Raw genomic sequence first — 14,307 nt, 5'->3', positions numbered from 1 at the left:
GGGGGAACGCTGGATGGAAGGACATTTGTGGCTTCTCTCAGGTTCCAGAACTTTCTGTCACCGAAATATGGGGAAAATGTGTTTTTTTTAGCCAGATTTTGAGGTTTGCAATGGATTCTGGTTAAGAATACACAGGGGGATTAACACAAGTCACACCTCCCTGACTCCCTCGTGTGTCTAGTTTTCAGAAATGTTTGGGTTTGGTAGGTTTCCCTATATGGCTGCTGAGCCCAGGACCAAAAACACTTGAGCCCCCTAAAAAAAAAAACAGTTTTGTATTTGATAATTTTGATGTGTCCACATAGGGTTTTGGGGCATTTCCTTTCGCAGGCACTAGGCTCCAGAACATTCTGTCACCGAAATGTGAGGAAAAAGTGTTTTTTTGGCCACATTTTGAGTTTTGCATAGAATTCTGGGTAAGATAACCTGGTGAGAGCCCCACAAGTCACCCCATCTTTGATTCCCCTAGGTGTCTAGTTTTCAAAAATGCGCAGGTTTGGTAGGTTTCACTTGGTGCCGGCAGAGCTAGGGGCGAAAATCTACAGCTCGGTACTTTGCAAAAAACAGCTCTATTTTCTTTGTTAAAATGTGATTTGTCCATGTTGTGTTTTGGGGCATTTCCTGTCGTGGGCGCTAGGCCCACCCACCCAAGTGGGGTACCATTTTTATTGAGAGACTTGGGGAAACGCTGGGTGGAAGGATATTTGTGGCTCCTCCCAGATTCCAGAACGCTATGTCACCGAAATGTGAGGAAAAAGTGTTTTTTTGGCCTAATTTTGAGGTTTGCAAAGGATTCTGGGCAACAGAACCTGGTGAGAGCCCCACAAGTTGCCCCATCTTGGATTCCCCTAGGTGCCTAGTTTTAAAAAATGTGCAGGTTTAGTAGGTTTCCCTAAGTGCCGGATGAGCTAGAATACAAAATCTATTTCAAAGTAAAAATGTGATGTGTTCATGTTGCGTTTCCTGTCGCAAGCATTAGGCCTACCATTTTATTCTGGAGACTTGGGGGAACACAGAATTGCAAAACAAGTGTCATTGCCCCTTGTCTTTCTCTACAATTTTTCCTTCCAAATGTAAGACAGTGTGTAAAAAAGACGTCTACTTGAGAAATGCCCTGTAATCACATGCTAGTATGCTAGTATGGGCACCTTGGAATTCAGAGATGTGCAAATAACCACTGCTTCTCAACACCTTATCTTGTGCCCATTTTGGAACTACAAAGGTTTTCTTGATACCTATTTTTCACTGTTTATATTTCAGCAAATTAATTGCTGTGTACACTGTATAGAATGAAAACCCATTGCAAGCTGCATCTCATTTATTGCCTCTGGGTACCTAGGGTTCTTGATGACCCTATAAGCCCTATATATACCTGCAACCAGAAGAGTCCAGCAGACGTAACGGTATATTGCTTTAAAAAATCTGACATCTCAAGAAAAAGTTACAGAGTAAAACGTGGAGAAAAATGGCTGTTTTTTACCTCAATTTCAATATTTTTTTCATTTCAGCTGTTATTTACTGTAGAAAGCCCTTGTAGGATCTACACAAATTACCCCTTGCTGAATTTAGAATTTTGTCTACTTTTCAGAAATGTTTAGCTGTCCGGGATGCAGCATTGGTTACACACCAATTCCTGTCACTATCTGGGAGGAGGCTGAAAGCACAAAAAATAGTAAAAATGGGGTATGTCCCAGTAAAATGCCAAAATTGTGCTGAAAAATTGGGTTTTATGATTCAAGTCTGCCTGTTCCTGAAAGCTGGGAAGATTGTGATTTTAGCACCGCAAACTCTTTGTGGATGCCATTTTCCGGGAAAAAAACACAAACCTTCTTCTGCAGCCCTTTTTTCCTTTAAAAAAAAAAAAAAAAGCAAAATATTTGCTGTATTTTGGCTAATTTCTTGGTCTCCTTCAGGGCAACCCACAAACTCTGGGTACCTCTAGAATCCCTAGGATGTTGGAAAAAACAAAACGCAAATTTGGCGTGGACAGCTTCTGTGGACAAAAAGATATGAGGGCCCCTAAGAGCGAACTGCCCCAAAAAGCCCAAAAAGGGCCTGACACCTGAGGGGGAAAAGGCCTGGCAGCGAAGGGGTTAAGTCCCCGTGTTATATTGTTATTATTTCCCTAACCTTTGCCTCTCCTCATTAAGGGCCATATTTATACTCTGTTTGCGCCGGATTTGCGTCGTTTTTTTTTACGCAAATTCGACGCAAAACGAACTCCATATTTATACTTTGGCGTTAGACGCGTCTAGCGCCAAAGTTCATGGAGTTTGCGTCATTTTTTGGCGTGGACACCTACCTTGCGTTAATGATATGCAAGGTAAGCGTTCCCGTCTAAAAAATGACTCCCAGCCCTATGCGCCTTATTTACACTCCCGTGCAAAAATGACGCACGGGAGTGGGCGGGTCAAAAAAAATGACGTCTAGCCGCGTTAGCGTCATTTTTTAACGCCTGCTCTGGGCAGGCGATAAGGGACCTGTGGGCTCGGAAGGAGCCCAGAGGTGCCCTCCCATGCCCCCAGGGACACCCCCCTGCCACCCTTGCCCACCCCAGGAGGACACCCAAGGATGGAGGGACCCACCCCTGGGACATTAAGGTAAGTGCTGGTAAGTTTTTTTTTTTTTTTTTTTTGTGGAATAGGGGGGCCTTATTTGTGCCCCCCTACATGCCACTATGCCCAATGACCATGCCCAGGGGACAAAAGTCCCCTGGGCATGGCCATTGGGCAAGGGGGCATGACTTCTGTCTTTGCTAAGACAGGAGTCATGTTAATGGCGTCTGGGCGTAAAAAAAAAAAATGGCGCAAATCGGGTTGAGGCGATAATTTTGCCTCAGCCTGACTTGCCCCATTTTTTGACGCCCAAGCTCCATTTTCCCCTACGCCGGCGCTGCCTGGTGTGTGTCATTATTTTTGACGCACACCACTCCGCAGCGCCGGCTAACGCCGGCTAACGTCATTGAATAAATACGGCGCCCGCATGGCGCTTCAGAATGGCGTTAGCCGGCGTTAAATTTTTTGACGCACAACTGCGTTGGCGCAGTTGTGCGTCGAAAAGTATAAATATGGCCCTTAGATTTTTAAAGAGAACAAAGGTCCCTTAGATAAAAGCACTATAGATTTAAATACCATATAGAATCACAATGAAGTCCATGGAAAACATGCAATAAATCAGTATATTTAATCCAAACGAAAGTAAGAAAACAGTGTAGTGGGAAAACAAAAATGTCTTGGAAGCCATAAATCATAATTGCTCAGAAATACTCCACGTGACACCAAGCACAGTTAAAGTCACAATTTTACAGTACTCTTGCTGATGTCAAAACATATATTATGGTACAGAGTACAAGTACTAAATGTCGACGACGTTTCAAATCCTTACTTGATTGTTGGGATCATCATCAGGACATAAACGTTATGCCTGAGATGCACATAAGTAGTCACTAACTATATAACCAAGACCTGTTAAAAGCAAGGGAAGAAAAAAAGGAGAGAAGAAAAAAGAAAAAAAGTTAAGAGAGGGAAAAAAGAAAAAAAGAATAGATTAGATTTTGCTATATGTCAAAAATAGAATATAAATGTGCTGCCACACCATGTATCACATGCGGGAAGGATTTGCCATGCAGGGTCTTATGCTGTACCAACACTCCCATCAGGATGATAATTAAAGCTATTAAAGCAATGAATGTGTCCTAAGACAGTAAGGAATCAGGACCAATGTATATAGTCACTGGTGTCACAAAAACAGTGAGCCCAATCAATGCTTACACAAACCAATCACTTTTTGTTCTGTGGGTACACCAAATCAAGGTTAAGGGGGTCATTACAACCCTGGCGGACGGTGTTAAAGCTGCGGTAATACCGCAAACAGGCCGGCCAACAAAAAATGGGAATTATGAACCTGGCGGAAACCGCCAACAAAGACAGCCACTTTAACACACCGCCCGCCACAGCGGTACAGACAAGCAGCGCAGCGGTCACCGCCAACAGACAGGCGGAAGACAAAGTACCGCCCATAGTATCACAACCCGCCAATCCGCCACCTTTTCCGGGGCAGATTCACCGTGGTTAAAAACACGGCGGAAACAGCTTTTGCAATGGGAAAACGCTCACCTGAACACATCCCACGAGGACTCCATGGACCCGGAACTCCAAATACTCCCTGCCCTTGTGTTTCTGATCTTCTACAACCAACAGCTACGTAGGCGCCGAAGACAACGGTGAGTACTGCACCTACAACACGGGGAGGGAAAAGTTAGGGGGACACCCACCAAACACCACCACCCCCACCCTTGCATATTACAACATACACACCAATGCACTCACAAAAATCACAGTAACAACCCACAATCCCTCCGGAAGAATGAAAAGACAAAGCTAAATTTGGTCAAACATTGTAATGTGGCAATATACATGTCATACAAAAAGATACAGATATATATATATGAAAATCAGTCATAATTATATACAATACGAGAAGTAGTGCAGATATGTACATAACAATGTCCGTGCACCAACAGTCCAAAAATGCATGGGCAAGGCCCACAAAGGATACCTGACCACAATTGGAGAGAACACTGCCGGGGCATCAGATAGAAATACTACAGGCACCTCAGGGGGAAGGGAAGGGGGGGGCACCTCAGCCGAATGACTGCAAAGCCAGATCCACGACGGGGCTCCATGCCCATTGATGTATCCTGGGGAGTGCAAAGCTACAGTCTCTAAAGTCTCTACAGTGGGTGGCTTGCCCACTGTGCCATCCTGGGGAGTGCAAAGCCACAGTCTCTCAAGTCTCTACAGTAGGTGGCTTGCCCACTGTGCCATCCTGGGGAGTGCAAAGCCACAGTCTCTCAAGTAGATGCAGGTCTCCACTGGTACTGGGGGGGACTGGTGCCCAGACTGGATGAGTCTCCCCATGAAAGTTCCTGTCCTGTCACTGTCCCAGCTGCACATGGGATAAGGATGCCTGATGTGGCGGTCCATTCATTCCTACCCGGTGCTTGCCCTGTTCAGCGGTGCTTTGCCATGGCGGTTCTGGACTGTTCAGCGGTGCTTTGCCATGGCGGTCTTTGCCCTGTTCAGCGGTGCTTTGACATGGCGGTTCTGGACTGTTCAGCGGTGCTTTGACATGGCGGTCTTTGCCCTGTTCAGCGGTGTTTAGCCATGGCGGTTCTGGACTGTTCAGCGGTGCTTTGCCATGGCGGTCTTTGCCCTGTTCAGCGGTGTTTAGCCATGGCAGTCTTTGCCCTGTTCAGCGGTGCTTTGCCATGGCGGTCTTTGCCCTGTTCAGCGGTGTTTAGCCATGGCGGTTATGGACTGTTCAGCGGTGCTTTGCCATGGCGGTCTTTGCCCTGTTCAGCGGTGTTTAGCCATGGCGGGTATGGACTGTTCAGCGGTGCTTTGACATGGCGGTCTTTGCCCTGTTCAGCGGTGTTTAGCCATGGCGGTTCTGGACTGCTCAGCGGTGCTTTGACATGGCGGTTCTGATACAGACATTGGTGTGTGGCATGACGTTCCCTACACTGGGCATTGGTGTATGGCATGACGTTCTCTACAATGGGCATTGGTGTGTGGCATGACGTTCCATCATTGCCCAGCGGGGCTGTGGCAGCCGGGGCCCTCCAGGGCACTGACTCCGGCGGTGGTCTCCTGACCAGTGACGATACTTAGGCCCTCCTGGGCTGTGACTCCGGCGGTTGTCTCTGCACCAGTGACGATACTTGGGCCCTCCTGGGCTGTGACTCCGGCGGTGGTCTCTGGACCAGTGACGATACTTGGGCCCACCTGGGCTGTGACTCCGGCGGTGGTCTCCTGACCAGTGACGATACTTGGGCCCTCCTGGGCTGTGACTCCGGCGGTGGTCTCTGGACCAGTGACGATGGTGCTGGCGGTTGTGTCTCGACCGCCGGAAATGATGGCGCACTTCTCCGCCGTGACACTCACAACAGGCTGGGCAGACTTCCTCTGGCCCTCTCCCACCTTTGGTGGAGTCACAGCTGACTCTCCAATCCCCTTGGAACCCATGTGAGTTGTTTTCCCACCAGGAGTCTTCACACGGTCCCGTCGTCCACTCTCCAATTTTAGAGCCTTTACAGGGGGTGGGCTGCCAGTGCCTTGGCTCCGGGGCACACTTCCTGCCCTGGTGGCCGGTGCACTCCACAAGCCTTGAACACGCACCACTGGTATTGGAGGCTTTTTGGCTGAGGTGCTACGACGGGACTGATGAATTGGGGAGGGGTGGGGGCAAAAAGGTCAACTTTACAGAGGGACAGTTTCTGACGAACACTGGGATGGGTAGCTGGAGGGGGTCTGGGAGTGGAGGAAGAGAAGGTGGTTGTCGGAGGTGTCACTTTAGCTGTTTTGGTGCAGGTGGATGGATGTTGGGTGAGTGATTGCCGCCGTTTGTGTACTTTGGGAGGGGGCGTCACAGACACTGGGAGAGGACACAGGGGACGTGTAAATGGCAGTGGAGGTGGTGAGTGCAGGTGAGCGGCTTGTGGTGCTGGGTGTCCTTGTGCGATTCATGGTGCCTGTAGATGTGGTGCATGCAGGTGTGTGTGTAGACGAGACTGGGAGGGAGGAGGGAGAAGAGGAGGAGGGAGACACAGTGGAGGCAGTGGATGTTGCTGTGTCTGTACGTGGGTGAGGCTTGCGTGAGTGCCTGTGGTGTGTGTGGTGCCTATGTTTGCTTGAGCTACTTGTGTGTGCTGACTTGTGTGCATGCTGGTCTGTAGGTGTGCTTGGGATGGGCTGGGGTACAGGAGATTGGGTCTGGGTGGAGGAAGTTGGAGGGGGGAGGCTAGACACAGGGACAATGGCTGCCATCAGTGCTGAGGCCAGAGATTGCAGGGTTCGCTGAAGGACAGCCTGACCAGAATGAATGCCCTCCAGGAATGCATTACCGTGTTGCAACTCTCGTTCTACACCCTGGATGGCATTCACAATGGTAGACTGCCCAACAGTGAGTGACCTGAGGAGGTCATTGGCCTCCTCACTGAGGGCAGCAGGGGTGACTGGGGCAGGCCCTGAGGTGCCTGGGGCGAAGGTGATGCCCACCCTCCTGGGTGAGCGGGCACGGGGCGAACGCTGAGGGGCTGCTGGGAGGGCGGTACTGGTAGGGGAGGTGGCGGCTGTACCTGTAGAGGTGGGGGGCACAGATGGTGCCGCCACCACAAGGGAGCCCCCATCGACGAACAAGTCTGTGTCGCTGCTTGGTGATCCAGTGGCTGACGTGAAGCTCCCCTCGCCCCCCGTCCCGCTGGTGCATTCAGAGTCCGTGGTGTGGCCTTCCATGGCCATGTGGGATGCAGCTCCCTCGTTATCCGGTGCCACTGTACCTCCGCCTGATGATGCTGATGTACAAAAGGACAGGGAGAGTAGAAAAACGGGGGGAGACAGAAGAAAGAGAGTTTTAGTGCATGGCATACCGCTACCGTTGGCGGACAAGACAGACACAGCAGCCCCCTGCATTACGCCGTGCTCCTGCCCTCTGCACATGCAATTTCTGGGATATGGCCTACATGGCAATGGTGGACATCTGCGCACATGGATGCCACAGGGGCAACTATACCTCGACTTGGCACTCTGCTGAGGTGGGGTAGAGTCCCACATGGCCTACATTATGGAGGGGCCTTGCCTACCAAACTCGCCCTGGCCTAGTGACACCCACAGCCCACCTCCCCCACCCAGACACCTCCACTGCACGCAAAGTCCGCAGAATGAGAGTGTACTCACCCCCTTGTGTCTGCTGTGATGCCCTCAAGCGCCCATCCAACTCCGGGTAGGCCACCACCAGGATCCGGAACATCAGGGGGGTCATGGTGCGACTGGCACCCCTCCCACGTTGGGAGGCCATCCCCAGCTGAGCCTCCGCCGTCTTCTTGCTGCAGCGGCGAATGTCCTCCCATCTCTTACAGCAGTGGGTGCCCCGTCTCTGGTGGGCCCCCAGGGTCCGGACCTCCTTGGCGATGGCACGCCAAATGTCCCTCTTCTGGTGGGCGCTGACCTACATGACATGAGCAAGGAAAGAGGAACAGTCATTACCAACTGCACCGTCGTTGTGAGTGGCCCCCTCCCTACTCTGGCCATGTGGCCCATTCATTCCCATGCATTAATGTTCTATGAACTCTGCCCCCTTCCCTCTTCCAACCAGCCCTCTCCACCCAGGCCTAGCCCATACAACGTGCTCCCTGTGTATTAACCTGTTGGTCTGGAGGACCGTAGAGTAGCGTGTACTGGGGGAAGACCCCGTCTACCAGTTTCTCCAACTCCTGTGCAGTGAAGGCAGGGGCCCTTTCCCCAGATGCAGCAGCCATCGTCGCTTCCAGACCGAGGTCACAGCAGCACTTGCAGTGTAGGTCCTCTCCTGTCGAAGGTCAGGTATCTAGTGATTGAAGAGATAGAAAATGGCGGTGACGTCCGCGGCGGGGCGCATCATCACCGCCGGCGCACCTGTTCATTGGCTCCTGGGACCCATAGGGTCCAATGTTAACCAATGCAGCATTGCGCCGCGGTCTACGACCGCCTACCGCGATGGTGTACAACGCCAGCGCAGTTACCCCACAATCCCATTGTCCCAGTTTAGAGGTCAGGCAGCCGCCATTTCAGGGGCCCACATGGCTTAATTTACCTCTGCGTCACACATAGCTAGGCCTACACTCAACACACATACAGGAAGGGTTTTGTGGGGGTGTAGTCTTCTGTGTAACTGTGGGTGCATACCTGGAGGAATAATGACTGATTCTTCACTGTTGTCCTTCGTAGGCACCGTCAGCTGGGACATGTGAGAAGATGGCGGAATCCTCCGGTGTACCGACCGCTGGTGGACCTGTTGACAATGGAAGAGAGACATGTCATCGTCACCTACCGGTTTGACCGTGCCACTATCCAGGAACTATGTACCCAGTTGGAGCCAGACCCGATGTCACCAATCCGCCATCCGACTGGAATCCCTCCTCACGTGCAGGTGCTATCAGTGCTCCATTTCCTTGCAAGTGGGTCTTTTCAGACAACAGTGGCCATGGCATCAGGGATGTCCCAGCCTATGTTTTCCAACGTCTTGTCCAGAGTGTTGGCTGCCCTGCTGAAACACGTAAGGAGATACATCATTTTCCCTGAGGTGGCAGATTTGCCTACAGTGAAAGGTGACTTGGACATATCCCCAACGTCATAGGTGCCATTGTTGGGACCCATGTAGCTCTGGTCCCCCCCCCCACAGGAGTGAACAGGTGTACAGGAACAGGAAGAGTTATCATTCCATGAATGTCCAGATGGTCTGTTTGGCAGACCAGTACATCTCGCAGGTAAATGCTATGTGCCCTGGCTCAGTGCATGACGCCTACATCCTGCGGAATAGCAGCATCACTGATATGATGGGTCAACTCCAGAGGCACTGTGTGTGGCTATTGGGGGACTCTGGTTACCCCAACCTTTCCTGGCTATTGACCCCAGTGAGGAATCCCAGGACCAGGGCAGAGGAACGGTACAATGAGGCCCATGGGCGGACTAGGAGGGTGATCGAACGCACCTTCGGCCTCCTGAAGGCCAGGTTCAGGTGCCTCCATATGACAGGTGGATCCCTATTCTACTCACCGAAGAAGGTGTGCGAGATCATCATCGCCTGCTCCATGCTCCATAATTTGGCTTTGCGACGCCGGGTGCCTTTTCTGCAGGAGGGTGATCCAGATGACGGTGTTGTAGCAGCTGTGGAGTCTGTGGAGCCTGTGGACAGTGATGAGGAGGAAGCTGAGGAAGAAGATAACGACAACAGGGAGTCAGTCATACAGCAATATCTCCAGTGACACAGGTGAGAACATTTTCATGTTTAACATTACATTAACTTTCACACGTCTACCTCTATCCTGTTTCTCAAATTCAATCACTATTTGGTAACTGAGTTTTACCCTTCCATTACGGTTTCACAGGTGTGGTTACCAACGTGTCATCTGCTTGCATCCTTCAAGGAATTGTGATGTGTGACATAGGTATGTTAGCCTTACAATGGGAAACCCATTATGACACTGTCATTGATAATACATATTTACTAAATCACAGACTGACTCCAGATTGTTTTGTGTTTCAAGGGTGTTTATTGAAGTGCTCAGAAATGTGAGGGGTTTGTTAAATGAGGATGGGTGATGGTGGAGGAATGTCCATGGCAGAGTCCAGTCTATTAGTCTCACAGGTGCACTGCCCATCTGGGCATAGGAAGTGGAGCTGGGGCAGTTTAAGTATGGACAGGGGAACAAGGTGGTACAGTGGGAGGACAAACAGGGTGGTCTCATTTCCTGGCGGGGGTCTTGCCATCTTGCTCTGTCCTGTTCCTGGATCTCAGCGACCGCTTGCGTGTTGGTTGTCCGTCTGCAGGGGGTGGGGTGCTGGTGTGGTGGTCCTGTGGCGGGGCGTCCTGTCCACTAGCGCCGGCGGAGGTGGTGGGCAGTTCATCGTCCTGGCTAGTGTCAGGGGCCCCTTGGAGTGCCACGGTGTCCCTCATGGTGTGCTGTATGTCCTTCAGCACCCCTACGATGGTGCCCAGGGCGGAGCTGATGGTCCTGAGCTCCTCCCTCAACCCCAAATACTGTTCCTCCTGCAGGCGCAGGGTCTCCTGCAACTTGTCCAGGACCGTCGCCATCGTCTCCTGGGAGTGGTGGTATGCTCCCATGATGGAGGATAGGGCCTCGTGGAGAGTGGGTTCCCTAGGCCTGTCCGCCCCCTGTCGCACAGCAGACCTCCCAGTTCCCCTGTGTTCCTGTGCCTCCGTCCCCTGGACCGTGTGCCCACTACCACTGCCCCCAGGTCCCTGTTGTTGTTGGGGTGGTGGGTTATCCTGGGTTCCCTGTCGTGGTGGACACACCGCTGATTGACCTGTCCTGGGTAGGGAGGTTTGGGCCCGCTGGGTGGGTGCTGTGCTGGTGTTACCAGAGGGTGGAAGGTCAGTGTTGGGCTGTGCCTGTGCAAGGGGAACCGACTGTCCCGAGGCCCACGATAGTCCGGGCTGGTCATCAGGATCCAGTAGGGCAGAGCTGCTCTCGTCACTGTGTGCCTCTTCTGGGGGTGGAGTGGTGTTGTCTGGACCCTCTGGTGTGGTGACGGTCCTTCGGGTTCCTGCAGGGGCATAAGAGCATGATTATTGAAAGTGTGTGTGTAATGGTGAGCAATGGGTGGGTGTTTGTGTACCCCAGTGCAAGCATTCCTGTGTGTGGGTTTGTGTGATGATGGTTGGGGGGTGTTCTGGGTATGTGCAGTGGGCATGCTTTAGTGAGGGGTCCCCATGCTTAGTTGTGTCATGCAGGGCTTGGTGTTGGGATGGGTGGTTTGTGTTATGGGTACATTAGTGAGCATTTTGAGTGATAGGGAGGGTGTGAGGGTGGGGGTGTGTGATAGCATGCAGGTAGGGTGGGGGATATGATAGTTAAGATTTGACTTACCAGTGTCCCATCCTCCACCGATTCCTCCGAGGCCCTCAGGATGCATGATGGTCAAGACTTGCTCCTCCCATGTTGTTAGTTGTGGGGGAGGAGGTGGGGGTCCGCCGCCAGTCCGCTGCACCGCGATGTTGTGCCTGGAGACCGTTGAACGCACCTTCCCCCGTAGGTCGTTCCACCTCTTCCTGATGTCCTCTCTATTTCTTGGGTGCTGTCCCACGGCGTTCACCCTGTCCACTATTCTGCGCCATAACTCCATCTTCCTGGCTATTGATGTGTGCTGTACCTGTGAGCCAAATTGCTGTGGCTCTACCCGGATTATTTCCTCCACCATGACCCTGAGCTCCTCCTCGGAGAAGTGGGGGTGTCTTTGGCGTGACATGGGGTGGTGTGTGTGATGTGTGGGGTGGTGTAAGTGGTGATGAGTGTGGTGATTGTAGTGGTGTGTGGTGTTTTGTGCGTGGATGTTGTGTGGGTGATGGTGTTGTGTGCCTCTGTGTGCTGGGGTTGTCTATTCTGTGCTCCCTCTCTGGCCTTCGTTCGTGATTTTTTGGTCGTAGGGGTTTGTGGGTGATGTGGGTGTGTGTTTTATATTGTATTGGGTGTGTGGGAGTGGTGTGTGTACGTGTATCAGGTGTGTGTATTTCGAAATGTCCAATGTGGCAGTGTTTTGTAGAAGTGTGTGTATTATGAGCGCAGCGGTGTGTACCGCCAATGGAATACCGCAGTTGAAAGACCGCCGCGTGGATTCGTGGGTCGTAATAGCATGGGCGTGTTTCTGTTAGCGTGGAGGTGGAGGATTTGTTTCCGCCAGTTTATCACTGACCTTTGGTGTGGCGGTGTTGTGTGGGTGTCTGAATTTCGGCGGATTCCGAGATGTGTGTCATAATAGCTGTGGCGGAATTCCGCGGCCGTGGCCGTGTATTGGCGGTCTTCTGCACGGCGGTAAGCGCCTTTTACCGCCAATGTTGTAATGACCCCCTAAGTGTCATGACGCTGTGAAGTCATTCCATGCTTAAGCAAACTAATCACTCAGTGAATAGCTCAGCAGAAAGGTTCTAATGGTTCAACCCACCAGAATAAACCTTTGTAGAGACATCTGTCAATTAAACAGTCCTCAATAAATCAACAATAGTTATGATCCTCAATCAAGGCCCTCAATGGGCAATTAGCAGTAATTACTGGAACCTAAAAAACAAATTACTACCAAATTATCAGTAATGGAACCAATTGTGCAGCAGGTGAGTTACCAACTGACCTTAGGGCAAAACAAGTTACTGGATACCCCCATCGCGACCAACAGAGTCTAGAAAATAGTGGGGCAAACCAATTATTACATGGAATAAAATTGGCATTTTATAACTCTTGTTACCAGCTATATCACTTACCTCAACAGCCCAAAGTATACACATGTACCAGCATGCAAGCAAATTGTTGGCAAAGAAAGCCTGGAGCCTAAAGCAATCATGCATCGTGCACCCAGTGTTTGTGGGCCAGGCACTGCCTTTAAGTAAGAATGGTGGCAATATTGAGGAGAATGTGATTAAAAAGTTAAGAAAATATGGCGGCCATCTTGAAAAGGAAGTTTCCTCTATACCGGGTCAAACCAGTTACTAATTGTAATGGAATCGGCATTAGATAGCCAAATAATACCAACAATAGCTCTCACCTAAAAAATATACAAGTGTACACATGTGCCGGCATGCATGGGAAAAGAATGCCTGGTGCCCAAAGCAGACATGCATAGCGTGCCCGAAGATTATAAAACAGGGAGTGCATTTAAATTGGAGTTGCGGCCATTTTTAAGAAAATTGAATAAAAAGTTGGAGAAAGCATGGCAGCCATCTTAGAGGGGAGTATTTCTTCATGTTAAGAAATAGCATACATACGAGTAAATATTGAATTAAAAATTCTTTAGAACCCCAGTAATAGAGTAGGACGACAATGCCATACAGAACGTTTCAAAGCAAGAAATGCTACAAATATGAAGGAATGCAACCACATTAAAGAAAAATAGCATGTGATTAGTAAGAAAAGCAGTGAATAGCGTGTTTGACATCTTACAGATTTAGGGGCATATTTATACTCCGTTTGCGCCGAATTTGCGTCGTTTTTTTCGACGCAAATTCGATGCAAAACTAACTCCATATTTATACTTTGGCGTTAGACGCGTCTAGCGCCAAAGTTCATGGAGTTAGCGTCATTTTTTTGCGTGAACACCTTCCTTGCGTTAATGATATGCAAGGTAGGCGTTCCCGTCTTAAAAAATGACTCCGATGCATATGCGTCGTATTTATACTCCCGGGCAAAAATGACACCCGGGAGTGGGCGGGTCTAAAAAACCCGCATTAGCGCCGGATTTTAGCGCCTGGGTCAGGGCAGGCGTTAAGGGACCTGTGGGCTCAGAATGAGCCCAGAGGTGCCCTCCCCTGCCCCAGGGACACCCCCTGCCACCCTTGCCCACCCCAGGAGGACACCCAAGGATGGAGGGACCCACCCCAGGGACATTAAGGTAAGTCCAGGTAAGTATTTTTTGTTAATTTTTTTTGTGGCATAGGGGGGCCTGATTTGTGCCCCCCTACATGCCACTATGCCCAATGACCATGCCCAGGGGACAGAAGTCCCCTGGGCATGGCCATTGGGCAAGGGGGCATGACTCCTGTCTTTGCTAAGACAGGAGTCATTTCAATGGGGGTTGGGCGTCGTAAAAAAATGGCGCAAATCGGGTTGAGGCGATTTTTTTGCCTCAGCCTGACTTGCACCATTTGTGGACGCCCATACGCCATTTTCCCCCTACGCCGGCGCTGCCTGGTGTACGTCGTTTTTTTTAACGCACACCTGACAGCGCCGGCAGCTAACGCCGGCTAACGTCATCGAATAAA

The sequence above is a fragment of the Pleurodeles waltl genome, chromosome 1_1 (genome assembly GCF_031143425.1).
Source record: "Pleurodeles waltl isolate 20211129_DDA chromosome 1_1, aPleWal1.hap1.20221129, whole genome shotgun sequence".
Classification (NCBI taxonomy): domain Eukaryota; kingdom Metazoa; phylum Chordata; class Amphibia; order Caudata; family Salamandridae; genus Pleurodeles; species Pleurodeles waltl.
This window is presented reverse-complemented; position numbering follows the sequence as displayed.